Raw genomic sequence first — 13,747 nt, 5'->3', positions numbered from 1 at the left:
TTCTGAATCAGCTTGGGAGCCCCGCAGACCACTGGTCCCTGAGGGTGCTCAACTGGTCCCGGGGAAGGCTCCACGTCAGACAGCTAGTAGGGTGAATGCTGTGGGAAGATGGCCACAGTTGGGCTTCCCCTAGCCCTTCAGAAGGGCTTGTCAAGGGGCATCTGCACTGTGTTCTGGGTCAGGGGTCGAAACCTAGATGTGCGAAGGTGAGCTAGGATTTGGACTTTGCTGTTGGCTCAGGCACCTCCCCCAGGGCATCCACTGTCTCCCACAGACAACTTGGGGCTGGAGGATATGAGAAAGAGATGAGGGAGCCCTGGTTCAGGGCTGCAGGGCTTGATCTCAGGTGTCTGGGCAGGTGTCAGGTGTTCCAGGACCCCTCTCCCCAAGGAACCAACTCCATTCCTGTCCCAGCTCCCCCACTCAACATTAAGTAGTCTCTATAGCTTGGCTTTGGTAAATAGTGCTGCCGAACATGGGCAGATATTTCTCTGAAATCTAGACTTGAATTCAAATGGATTTCTTATCCAAGAGTGGGATTGCTGGGTGTAATGGTAGTTCTTTTGTGAATTTTTTTGATGAAGTCCCATATTGTGTTTTCATAGTGACTGCATCAGTTTACATTCTCTGTGGGGTATTTGAAGGCTATATGAACCCTAAGACCTTCCTAAAGCCCTCTCTGACTCAGGTGGCTTTGCTAGGCAAATGATGAACCATGGGATCAAAAATTTGAACTCTGATGAACTTATCACCCCTTTTTCTATGGTCTTCTGATAGCAAGACGTCAACAGCTCTTTCTGTTGTCATGCATTTCCCACGGTCTCTGAGAAAACAAAAAACAAAAGTGAAAAAAACATTCATATTTTCTCTAGGTCTCCGGAAGCTGGCCAGGAGAATAAAACCAAAGGTTCACCCCACTTCTGACCCTGTTGAAGGTACCGTGGAAATTCATTCATTAAGTTGATTCAAGAATAATTATTCTAGGGGCACCTGGGCGGTGTCCAACTCTTGATTTTGGCCCAGTTCATGATGTCAGGGTCATGAGACTGAGCCCCGTGTTGGGCTCCATGCTGGGTATGGAGCCTGCTTCAGATTCTCTCTCCCTTTCCCTATGCCCCTCCCCTGCTCACACTCTCTCTTTGTCTCTAAAAGAAAAAAGAAGAAGAATCATTACACTAGTTTTCAGTGTCCCATACTTAAGACAAAAATGCCAAGCCATATTATTTTTGCTTCACGTGTGAAAATTTTAATTTAGCTGGTCACTCATTAGTTTATAACCACAGGAGTCAAATGGCATTTGCACCTCAAGTCTGTTCACATTTCATGGTAGGTATAGTGAAGCTAACGAATGGGCATTAGTCTGTTATTAAATATTAGGAAAAATAGATCTTTTATTATTTTTAATGAATAGACATTATTACTTCGAATAGGTTTAGATTAAGATAATAATTGAGCAGATAATATAAAAAGTTTCCCTATCACCCTTATCCCTTGGCGCACAATTTCCACAATCTTTAAAAGCTTCATCAGCGTGGAACACATGTCACGAATCACAAACCAGTGTAGTGATATTAATACTCATTGAAGGCCAGCATCGCTAGGAAGGTCTGCTCTGTGTTGTGCAGGAGTATGGGTTTTGACAAATGCGTAAAGTCGTGTATCCACCATGTACAGAGTAACTTCACTGCCTTGAGAATCCTGTGTTTAACCTATTCATGCCTTTGCCCTTTCTCTAGAAATCTTAACAACCGTTGACCTTTTGTCATCTCTATAGCTTTCCTTTCTCCAGAATGTCATCTAGTTGGAACCGTAAAGCATATTGCTTATCCAGACTGACTTCTTTCACTTTTATCTATACAGTTCACATTCGTCGATGTCTTTTTGTGACTTGATAGCTCAATTATTTTTTTAATCTCCTTTATATTATTGTTTGAGAGAGAGAGAGTGAAAGTGTGGGGGGGGGCAGAGGAAGAGGGAGAGAGAATCTTCAGCAGCCTCCACGCTCAGCAGGGAACCCGTCTGACGTGGGGCTGGATATCATGCCCCTGAGATCATGACCTGAGCCAAAATCAAGTGTTGGATGCTTAACTGAGTGAGCCAGCTATGTGCCCCGGTAGCTCAGCTATGTTTATTACCGAATCGTATTGCATTGTAAGGGTGTATTGCCGGTTGTTTCTCCGTTCACCTAGTGTAGGACAGCTTAGTCACCTCTAGATTTGGTGTTCATAAATCAAGCCGATAGAAGCACTCCTGGGCCCGTTTTCATGTGGACACATTTTTCAACTCAACCGGGTAAATACCTAGGAGTGAGATGGCTGGATGACACAGCAAGACTGTGTTTTGCTTTGTAAGATTTGATAGGATTCACCAGTCAAACCATCTGGGGCTGGCTCTTCCTTTCTGGGAAATGTATTAACTATCCGTCAAATGTCTTCGATACATGCCCGTTCAGATCATCTATTTCCTTTCAGTGGGTTTTGGTAGTTTTGTGACTTTGAAGGAATTGGCCTCTTTCCTTTCAGGAATCCTAGAATTTTTCCATGTATTCCTTTAGAATCCTTTCAACGTGACGTCTCCTCTTTCATCTGATGTTAGTGTGTGTCTTCCCTCTTTCTTCATGGTTAGTCAGGCTAGAGCTTTATCCATTTTACTGATATTTACAAAGAACCAGCTTTTGTCTTGGTTTGGTTGATTTTGTCTGAGAGTTTTTTGTGTTCCATTTCATTGGTATCTGCAATTATATTATTTTTTTTCTCTTACTTGCTTTATATGACATGACTCTTTTTTGCCTTGTTTCCTAAGGAGGAAGCCTATTCAATTTGAATTTTTCTTACTTTCCAACACGATGACATTCAGTAGTATAAATTCTCCCAAGCACTGCCTTTGCATACATTTTTGTCAACGTATATTTTCATTTCATTTAGTTCAAAATCTTTTCAAGCTTCTCTTGAAACTTCCTCTTTGACCATTTTTTTAAATCTCCAGCTATTTGGGGATTTCCCAAGATTTCTTGCTGTGGTTGAGCTCTAGTTTAATTTCATAGAGGTCTGAGAGCAGCTGTTGTATTGCTTCTACTCTTTGAGATGTGTTGGGGTGTGTTTTATGTCCCAGCATCTGGTCTCTTGCTGAATGTTCCAAGTGAGCTGGAGAAACAGTATATTCTGCTAGAGAGTCTGTGCTCCAGGAAACCTGGATTCCCTGTGTTCCCTTTCCTGTCTCCTCAGGGCCATGGTTTGTCCTGTGTCCTCCCCTCTCCATGGATCCAAGAGTGGTTGATTTTTCAGTGTCTTCAGGCTTTTTCTTGTTCGTAGGGTGGACAGTGATTTCCATGATCCTTGCATGTGGAGCCCTCTACTTTTGTCTTCATGTGCCTTCAATCTCCCTTCTCCTGAAATGTGTCTTGACTTCAAGATATTTGGGCACATGCTGCTTCCATTCATATAACCAGGTCTCCAAAAACAGCCAAGAAGCCTGTGTCTAGATGTCAGCATACGTAGCAAAACACACGTTTTCTTTGACATTCCACCTTTTACATTGGCTGTAATCCTAAGTTAGAGGTTTACAGAAATATCAGCCATATGCTTTCACTCAACGTGTTACCCTCCCAGAGGTATGGCCTAGTGAAAATAGAGAATATATGTGTTTTTACATATATCCATTGAGTATCCAGCCTTTCACACACAATGACAGACCAAGAAACCCATTGACAGAGATGGATAGATATGCATGTACATAGGGAGTTAGTAACATAGAAAAAAGAAAAGGTAACGTTTTGAGATGAATAGACATATGAATTTCTGTATGTAGACAATTGCATCCTTGTGCACATAGAGCTCCAGCTTTAGAAAAGCATGAGCCTCTATTCATGTGGTTGTGAGGTAATGCACAGGTCAGGTCTCCTGAGTTTGCATCCAGCGCGCTGTTCAAAGGTGAAGCTCTGGTCATTCGCATGACTGGGCAGCAGGTCTTAGCTTGAGGTGCTCATGTGTAGGAGGAGGAAATCACACAAGATGATAGAGTTTCACACGTTGTAGAACACGAGTATGTTAGGTACATAAACTCTCTCTCCCACCAGTAAACTGGTGTTCATCATGTTTGACCAGATAGCTGTCAGGTCAGGCAACTAATTCATTCTGGAAGCATCATGCACATTATTTTGGGAAATGGCCACTTAGTGTGTCCTCAGGCATTCAGCAAAAGCATTTCTGAGACCTTTATGTGACTCCTTAAACACCGGGTCTGGCTTAACATAAAGGAGTCCTTTTTAGACAAAGCAGGTGTTTGTCGTGGAGAAAGCACTGGCCTGGGAGCTTGGACAGCAGAGTTTGCAGCTCTGAGTTTTGTGAAGTTATGGCATCTCAGATAAGACATTTCACCTCCAAGGAACCTTCCTGATCATTTCCATGGCATGCTTTACTTACACTAACCATTCAACCCTCACCACCAATGCAGTACTTTGCTTGCTAAGGCCACTCTTCAGATGGAGAAACTGAGGCACAGAGCTGAATGCGCCCAAGCACTCAAGCTCTTAAGTGGAAATGCCAAAATGTGCACCCAGGTGGCTGGGCCCATGCTGCTACTCTGAGATACTGAACTGCACTTACCACACTGACAAGCATAGCTCTGAGCCATGGGTTCAACAGAAACCATGCAGGATCTTTCCAAGGCCTGTGTATATATCTGAACTGCATGAGTCTACAGAGATCCCAAGTACTGTCTACCATCATGAGGTGGCCTCAGTGGTCACATGGAGGGCAGACTTGGGCATAACCCTTAGTGTGAAAAACACACAGAAGGTCCAAACTGTCTGTCCAGCTCACAGATTTTGAGACTGGGAGGCACAACATTGAAAAACCTGGTAAATCTCTCTCAGTGTTGGTTCACTTCTCAGAGGCTGGCCCCAAACGGGAATCAAGAGATAGTTTAGTGCTCTTTGATTGCGTGATCCCCCTGAGCCCCAGAAAGCCTCCAGTGCTGGCAATGACACACCCAAGCAACAAGGACAAATAAGAACTCCAAGTAACATTTGGTTACTAACCCAGGGTCCACTCTTTTTCCTGCACCTCTCTTACAGAGCTGGGGTAGAGGACGTCAGGAGGAACCCAGGCCTCCCACTGTAAAGGGCCATCCCATTAGTGGATGACTACTGCTAGCATGGAGAGCCACCTGACTCAGTGAACACATACATGAGACACACACTGGATGGAAAAATACCATAAGATTAATGATGTTATTTTTATTTATTTCATATTTTTAAATTTTTGGACTATCTTCTGTCTTTAGGGTGTCTTTATTTTTCATCATTATTATTTTTTAATGGAAGTAGTTGAGTTGACACACCATATTCCATTCGTTTCAGGTGTACCTTTGCCTTCAATGGCAAAGCCAGGACTCTGTTTCTCCCTTCTTTGCTGCTTCTCTTCTCTGCATCTCCTTCCATGAAGAGGGGGGCTCACCAATAGCCAACTGCAGGCTTTTTTTTTAATTTAAATTCAAATTAGGTAACATATACTGTATTAGTAGTTTCAGGGGTAGAACTTAGTGGTTCATCTGTTGCGGTAACAGCCAGTTGTCATTCCATCAAGTGCCCTCCTTAAGGCCCATCACCCAATTACCCTATCCCCCCACTTCAGCAGCTTCAGTGTGTTCTCTAGATATATGGGAATATTACTCAACTGTTGAAGGACTCAAATCTTGTCATTGGCAAGTGCATGCTGTTAAAGCAACCACATCCCTTACCAACCCCCCCTTCAGCAGCCCTCAGTTTGTAATATAGATACACTGTAAATTACTCAACCATCAGAAGGAATCAAATCTTGCCATTGGCAACTGCATGCTGTTTAACCAACCACATCCATCTCCACTGTTCTGTCGTTCAAGTCAAGCAGAGCACTCTGAGTCATTCATGAGATAGAGCACCGTGGTGGGAAGGTACTCTGTGTCCTCTAGTATGTCTCCCATTCAGATGGCCAGTTGGAGGAGGTTCGTCCTGGCAGAACAAATAGAGAGACTTCACTACGGGCAGAGGGAGGGGTGGGGCTCCCTCACGACACCACAGTGTGCAACCAGGCGACCTATTTGTAGACTGACTCACATCGACGAGGTTGCCTTAAGCTAGAAAGTCAAAGGTCTGTTTCTCCTTCGTTTTCTCATCCTCTTGTTTGCTTTTCCTCACCCACCAAGGAGAACGGCCCAGCAGCAGCTCAGCCCATGCTTCTTAACCAGTCACTCCCATACAGTCTTGTCCCATGTCCATATCAACAGTGATCAAAGAGTAATTCCCAAGTAGGACCAACAATGGACTGACACTTACTCTGTGTCCTTTTAGAGTCTACCAAGGAGGACCTTGGCAAGAAAGCGCTGTGGCCCAACACATCCAGGGTAAGCTTGGCTGTCTTTGTCTGAAAAAGAAATGTTTCTTACTTGAGTTTCCTCTTTTTGAAGTGAGTTCAGCTATGACAACATGACAGTGTAGTTTTTAGACGTGAGGTACCATTTTCTTGGGGTGTTGGGAGGGGAGGTTGTAAACTGTGTGGTAGGGGACCTTTTACTCGGAAGCGGTTTTTCCTCCCTGAATTAAGAGTTTTGTAATTGTGCTTCAGGGAATTTGAGAGATTCATCCCCCAGGAAAAACTCATGCCTTTTCCACAGGTGCACGCTGTGCTTCCTTTCCAGGCCTTTGTCTTTCCTGCTGATTCTCATTTGGTTTTCAGTAGTCACCAAGAGAACCAGTGATGACAGAGTATGCATATGACCTGACTCTCAGGGTGTGTTCTTTTCTGTAAATGCAGGTGGCCCCAGCACCATGTAGAAGTGGTACATATTCTGGAATCAGTCACTTGCTGAGGAAAAACTCTAGGTGGTAAGGCAGGTGGGGGGATGTCCTCACTGTCCTCAGTCTGGAGAGCCATCTGATTCCAGGTTCCTGGTAGGACTGAGGTTTGGGAGTGTGGGGAAAAGCAGACTCCAGGTGAGAAACTATGTGCGTGTGTCTCCAGTCCTAGGAAACCAATGCATTCCCCCTGGGTGGTGTGGGTGTGTGTGCATGAGGCTTGGGGGTTAGGTGTCTTGTGTAGTGTGATTGTGAGTGTGTGTGTGTGTGTGTGTGTGTGTGAGAGAGAGAGAGAGAGAGAGAGCAAGAGAAAGAGAGACAAAGACAGAGACAGAGAGAGAAGACAGAAAGAGAGAGAGAGAGAGAGAGAGAGAGAGAGAGAGAGAAACATGTTTCTCCAGAAGATATGTCAGACAGATACTGCATGATATCACCCTTCTCCAAAGCCATGTTATCACACTGCGCACTTTAGAGCCTTACTGCAGTGGGTGGCCCAGCAGGGGCACTTCAGTCCATGCTTGGAAACCAGCTGGCTCCATCCACCCCAGCCTCGTGTCCATATCAAGCAACATTCCATGAATATTCTTGAGCAACAAGAGGAATGTGCTGACGGGTACTCTGTGTCCTAGATGCCTTGGAGGAAGACATGGATCCCATCAAAGGAGACAGCGCCGGAGGCACACCTCTTGCCATGGTGAGCTAGAAGTTCTTTGTCCCAGGAACAGATGTTGCTTTCTTGGTTTCTTTCCAATCAAATTCAGATGAAAATGAGACAATGTATATTTGAGATTATACATATAGATCTCATATAATTTTCCTTTTTGGGAGAGCATTGAGTGGTTGTCTCTGCCAACCGTTAGCTGATTTGAGAGGACATTTACCATTGGCCACACCAAACCTGGTTCTAAACGCTGTGGTAGGATCCTGTCCCTCAGTAACACTTTCTCCTGCTTGGATGAAGCATTTTGTAGTCACTGTCCTGAATGGACTGGACAGACATGTCCCCCAGGAAAAAAAACTTCCTAAGGCATCCAGTTCACTTACTTTGGGGTCGTTGGACACAACCACTGTGTTCCATCTGGGTTCCTAAAGTCATTGAGGGAAATAAAGCTCATGCAGACAGAGTGTATAACGTGACCTGAGCCTCACAGTGTCCTCTTTTCTGTACCTGCAGGTGACACCATCAACCAGCGAGAGTGGTACGTATTCTGGAATCAGCCTCTTCTTGAGATAAAACTCTAGATGTTAATGCAGGTGGGGCATCCTTGCAATCCTCAGTCTGGCGAGCCACACTGATTGGTTTGTGTGGGTGTGGTGGACAGGAGATTTCCCAGGTGAAAAAGTGTGTCCATGTGTCTACAGTCCTAGGAAGCCATTGTATTCCCTATGTGTGGTGTGGGTGTGTGTGCGTGAGGCTTGGGGTTGGGGTGTCTTTTGTGGCTCTATGTGGTGTGATTATGAGTGTGTGATTTTGTGTGGGAGACAGGGAGAGACAGACACAGACAGAGAGATGCAGAGAGGGAGAGGGAGAGATGGAAGGAGTGAGAGAGAGATTGCATATGTCTCCGGGAGGTGTATCCCACTGCCACTGCACAATTCCCATTGTCCACATTCTGAAAGAAAGAAGAAAGAAAGAAAGAAAGAAAGAAAGAAAGAAAGAAAGAAAGAAAGAAAGAAGAAAGAAAGAAAGAAAGAAAGAAAGAAAGAAAGAAAGAAAGAAGAAGGAGAGAAAGAAAGAAAGAAAGAAAGAAAGAAAGAAAGAAGAAAGAAAAGAAAAGACGAGATAAAGAAATCTCATCACAGCGCTAACATTATAGCCCTATTACCGCGGGAGGCCCAGCGGTGGCGTTCAGCCCATGCCTGGGAACCAAATGCCTCCATATGCTCTAACCCCATTCATAGCGAGCAATACTCCCTGAGGCATTCTTTTTTTAAAAAAGATTTTATTTATTTGAGAGAGAGTGAGAGCACAAACAGGTGAGAGGGGCAGAGGGAGAGAGAAAAGCAGACCCTTGCTGAGCAGGAAGCCCTATCCAGGACTCGATCGCAGGACCCTGAGGTCCTGTCTTGAGATGAAGGCAGATGGTTCACCAACTGAGCCACCCAGGCGCCCCTCCCCGCATCTTTCTTGAGCAGCACCACCAATACGCTGACAGGTACTCTGTGTCCTTCTAGACGTGACTGATGATGGCGCTGTCTGGTCATGGCTTTATCAGAGGATCACAGAGGAGGAGGGCCTGACTCTTGCCAAGGTGAGCTCGCCTGTCTATCCCCGAGGAACAAATGTTGCTTTCTGGGTTTCTTTCCAATCAAATTCAGATGAAATTCAGACAGTATACTCTGTGTTGGCGAGTTGAACATAATACTAAAACAAAAATCATTTTCCTAATGTCAACTGCTTGTATATGGAAATGAAATTATTTTTATATACAGATTTTATGTAAAAAGCTATATATACTTTTGACATTATACATATGTAATTTCCCTGGTGGGGAGAGTGTTGAGTGGTTGTCTCTTGCCAACCGTTAGCTGATTCGAGAGGACATTTACCATTGGCCACACCAAACCTGGTTCTAAACGCTGTGGTAGGATCCTGTCCCTCAGTAACACTTTCTCCTGCTTGGATGAAGCATTTTGTAGTCACCGTCCTGAATGGACTGGACAGATATGTCCCCCAGGAAAAACAACTTCCTAAGGCATCCAGTTCACTTATTTTGGGGTCGTTGGACACAACCACTGTGTTCCATCTGGGTTCCTAAAGTCATTGAGGGAAATAAAGCTCACGCAGACAGATATTGTGTAGCATGACCTGAGCCTCACGGTGTCCTCTTTTCTGTACCTGCAGGTGACACCATCAACCAGCGAGAGTGGTACATATTCTGGAATCAGCCTCTTCCTGAGACCAAACTCTAGATGTTAATGCAGGTGGGGCATCCTTGCAATCCTCAGTCTGGCGAGCCACACTGATTGGTTTGTGTGGGTGTGGTGGACAGGAGATTTCCCAGGTGAAAAAGTGTGTCCATGTGTCTACAGTCCTAGGAAGCCATTGTATTCCCTGTGTGTGGTGTGGGTGTGTGTGCGTGAGGCTTGGGGTTGGGGTGTCTTTTGTGGCTCTATGTGGTATGATTGTTTGTGTTTTTGTGTGGGAGACAGGGAGAGTCAGACACAGAAAGAGAGATGCAGAGAGGGAGAGGCAGAGAGGGAAAGAGCGAGAGAGAGATTGCATATTTCTTCAGGAGGTGTATCCCACTGCCACTGCACTATGGCCATTGTTCCCATTCAAAAAAAAAAAGGAAAGAAAGAAAAAGAAGGAAAGAAAGAAAGACAGACAGAAAGAAAGAAAGAGAAAGAAAGAAAGAAAGAAAGAAAGAAAGAAAGAAAGAAAGAAAAAGAAAAAGAAAGAAAGAAAGAAAAAAGAAAGAAAAGAAAAGAAAGAAAAGAAAAGAAAAGAAAAGAAAAGAAAAGAAAAGAAAAGAAAAGAAAAGACGAGATAAAGAAATCTCGTCACAGGGCACACATTATAGCCCTATTACCGCGGGAGGCCAAGCGGTGGCCCTCAGCTCATGCCTGGGAACCAAATGCCTCCATATGCTCTAACCCCATTCATAGCGAGCAATACTCCCCGAGTCATTCTGCTGCAGAGGTGAGGTGAGAGGCACATCCTGGAGTACATTTCTCTCTTCTCCTCACCACATCCCTTATACTGGGAGCAGAGCAAGACCTGCACTTGGCTCCATGGGAGAGAGGCTCATATGCAGCTGCCTGGAGACCCTCCCTGGCTGACGGGAATTCTAGAGGCCTGTGTGAAGGCTGCTGGGCTGGCAGCACACACTGGCTCTCACGGTCCCTCTGAGCTGGTCTCCTGGGACTGACTGGGCCCAGGACAGAGGCTCTGGGAAGTGGGGCCAGGGTTTTGCTCCTGTCAGATCCCACTGACAGCAATGGGCCTGGGCCCCACATCGTGGTCACGGCTCACCCTTGGACTTTCCATCCATCTGCTCGGGGCCTCCCCTAGTCCTTCCAGGTCTCAGGGTTTTTGGTGAACACTGCAGGTTCTGGTGTTTATGTGGCCACACCAGCTGGAGAATGCCCATCACCCCACTGACAGACTAGGGGAATTCGGACAAGTACCATTACCTCTACTGTCACATTCATCTCCTCTCTGGGCTAGGACACTTACGGGCTGTCATCAATAGGAAGTGTGTCTCAAGTGCCCAAGATGAGCCCAGGCATGGGGCAGTCACTTGATTGCCCAGTTGATGGTCACTCTCATGGCCCAGCATCACCCCAGGCCCATGGAAGCCACCTCCATGTTAGCTGCATTGACTCATTGATCAACTGATTGACTAGGGAGCGTGTCAGTAAACCCATGATCGTTCCTCCACTATTCCCATTGCAGAGAACAGTCAGGTTGTTGGAGGTGACAGGAGAAGGGAAATAAGAAATTAATGATACAGGGAGAGAGGAGGGAGGGTGGCAGGAGGGAGCAGAGCAAGGTAGGAAATCATGGGGACAGAAAGTCATGGGCACCACCGTGGCTGCCTCTTGAAAGAATGGGCTGACAGGCACTGCTTCCTGGTCCCAGTTATGAAATCTGAGGGCTGGGAAGGGCCCAGAGACCCTGGATGCCTTTCTCATCAGTGAGGTAAAGGGATCACGACCCCATGGGTGGTGAGGTGGGGGGACTGCGGAGCTGAGGGCAGCATTGAGTTTTGGGGTTGGGGACATAATCCCAGGGGCAGTGGCCTGAGTCCTTACTTCACCCTGATTGTCCCCTTTCCTTTCCCAAGACCAGGCCATGACGATGCTCACTGTCATCCGTAAGGAAGACGACTTTGCAGGTTGCAAAGACTCAGACCCATAGATCCACCATCTGCATGTAATTTATTTCCTCTTTCATTTTTATACTCTTTTTTTTTTTGGTAAAGATTTATTTATTTTATTTTGGGAGAGACTGAGATGGCACGAGTGGGGGAGGGACAGAGGAAGAGAGAGGGAGACCCCAAAGCAGAATCCCCACTGAGGGCAGAGCCTGACATGGGACTTGACCACAGGACCCAGAGATCATGACCTGAGCCGAAATCAGGAGTCACATGCTTAACCGCCTTTGCCACCCAGGCACCCCTCTCCTCTCTCTTATTGATAAGGTCCTTTTTGTAGCTTTGGCCAAGTTCCTCTATCCTGCTTGTTTTGATCCTCCTCCTGCAGGATCTGGGCTCCTCCAGGCAATTGATGTTCTTGGATCTTCAAATCTATCATCTCTCTCTTCATCCCTGTAATTTTTGGGGCTCAAGGCATGAGATGCACAAATGTTCTATTTCTACCAACTGTCACCAGCTCTCTTGGGAATCCTCTAAACCTAACCCCTCTCCTCTTCCAGAAAAAAAATGTCTGATGCTCATGTGTACATTCATCACAATCCGAATTCTTGTTCCCCACGACTTCACCAACAATGATTTGGCTTTTCAGGGCCAACTCTAGACAACCTGATTGGAGCAAAATCATTCATTTGAGAAGCATCATTGGAAAGGAGGAAGCCCAATGGGCAGCACATTTTGGATGCTGTGTTGAGGCCTCCAAAAGAAATTCTGAATCCAAAGTTGTTTCACTAAGAGACCAGAAGGGTATATCCTTTGTGTTCTCTCCTGGACAGAACAGTGGCATACCTGGACAGTCATGGCCCAGGAGTTCACTGAAGGCCCCTCTCCTTTTCCCATGTGCTCAATCAAGACTGAAAAAGGAAATCTAAGTTTCCCTTGTAATTCAGTTCTTATACAACGTGTGAATGATCTCTGACTTTGTCCAGAGAGCAAAAAAGCCTCTAAAAAGGGTTCTCTTTACTTGCTCTCAACCTTGGCCAAAAAGAAATATAGAGTTTCACAAGAAATTACAATTTTGCTGGAACACAGTTCATTATTTAAGACATAAACTGTTTCAAGTGGGCAAAACATTTTCATCCTTCCGTTTAAAGTCGCAAAACTTTCAGAAACATGTGAGCTCCCTGGGTGCAAATACACATTAGTGATGATGGCTCTCCAGTCCATTCCCTTGGGAACACATGGGCTCTCCCACTAAATGAGTAGCTGGAAGTTCCTTATCTCTAGGAATTTCACTACCCAGACTAGATTGCACTACCCTACTACGTGCAGACATGGCAGCATATTGCAAAGAGCTCTTGTAATAGTGCCCAAGTTTTTCACCAACAGCTTCAGGCCTCCATTCCTGAAATCTTCCTAGAAGCCTCTTCATGATCTTCAACCTCAGGAAGAGACATCAGAGAAAAACTGCCCTTACACATCCCCTGAAGGGACCCCTTCAGGTACTGTTTAAAAACAAAGCAGTGTAACTCCTGGGAGTTCACCCTTGGCTTCATATGTCTCCACTAAAATAAATAAAATAATTTAAAAAATCAGTATTTCGGGGATCTGGGTAGCACAGTCATTAGGCGTCTGCCTTTGGCTCAGGGCGTGATCCCGGTGTTCCGGGATCGAGTCCCGCATCAGGCTCCTCCGCTGGGAGCCTGCTTCTTCCTCTCCCACTCCCCCTGCTTGTGTTCTCTCTCTCGCTGGCTGTCTCTCTGTCACATAAATAAATAAAATCTTTAAAAAAAATCAGAATTTCACACAATTAGAGGGCTACTCAAACTGAGGCTTCTCAGAGATCCTCTGGAAACAGCCAGTCTTCAGAAGCAGGCAGTTGCCCCAAGATTTTCAGAACAGGCAAATTGTGATGGCTAGTGGGCAGTTTCCACACAAGATATTGGGTCAAAACTCCCATTTAATTCTTTTCCTGTTTTGTATCTGCTCAGTTAAAATAATTCTTCTCATTTCCCATAAACCCTTGTTGCCATTCACCCAGAATGACCCCTTTACTCCCGTTTTCTTATTCTAATCATTCTACTAATTATTACCCTTG

This window comes from Ursus americanus, chromosome 7 (genome assembly GCF_024610735.1).
Source record: "Ursus americanus isolate L20-20 chromosome 7, mUrsAme1.1.p, whole genome shotgun sequence".
Lineage (NCBI taxonomy): Eukaryota > Metazoa > Chordata > Mammalia > Carnivora > Ursidae > Ursus > Ursus americanus.
Note: the sequence above shows the minus strand (reverse complement) of the source record.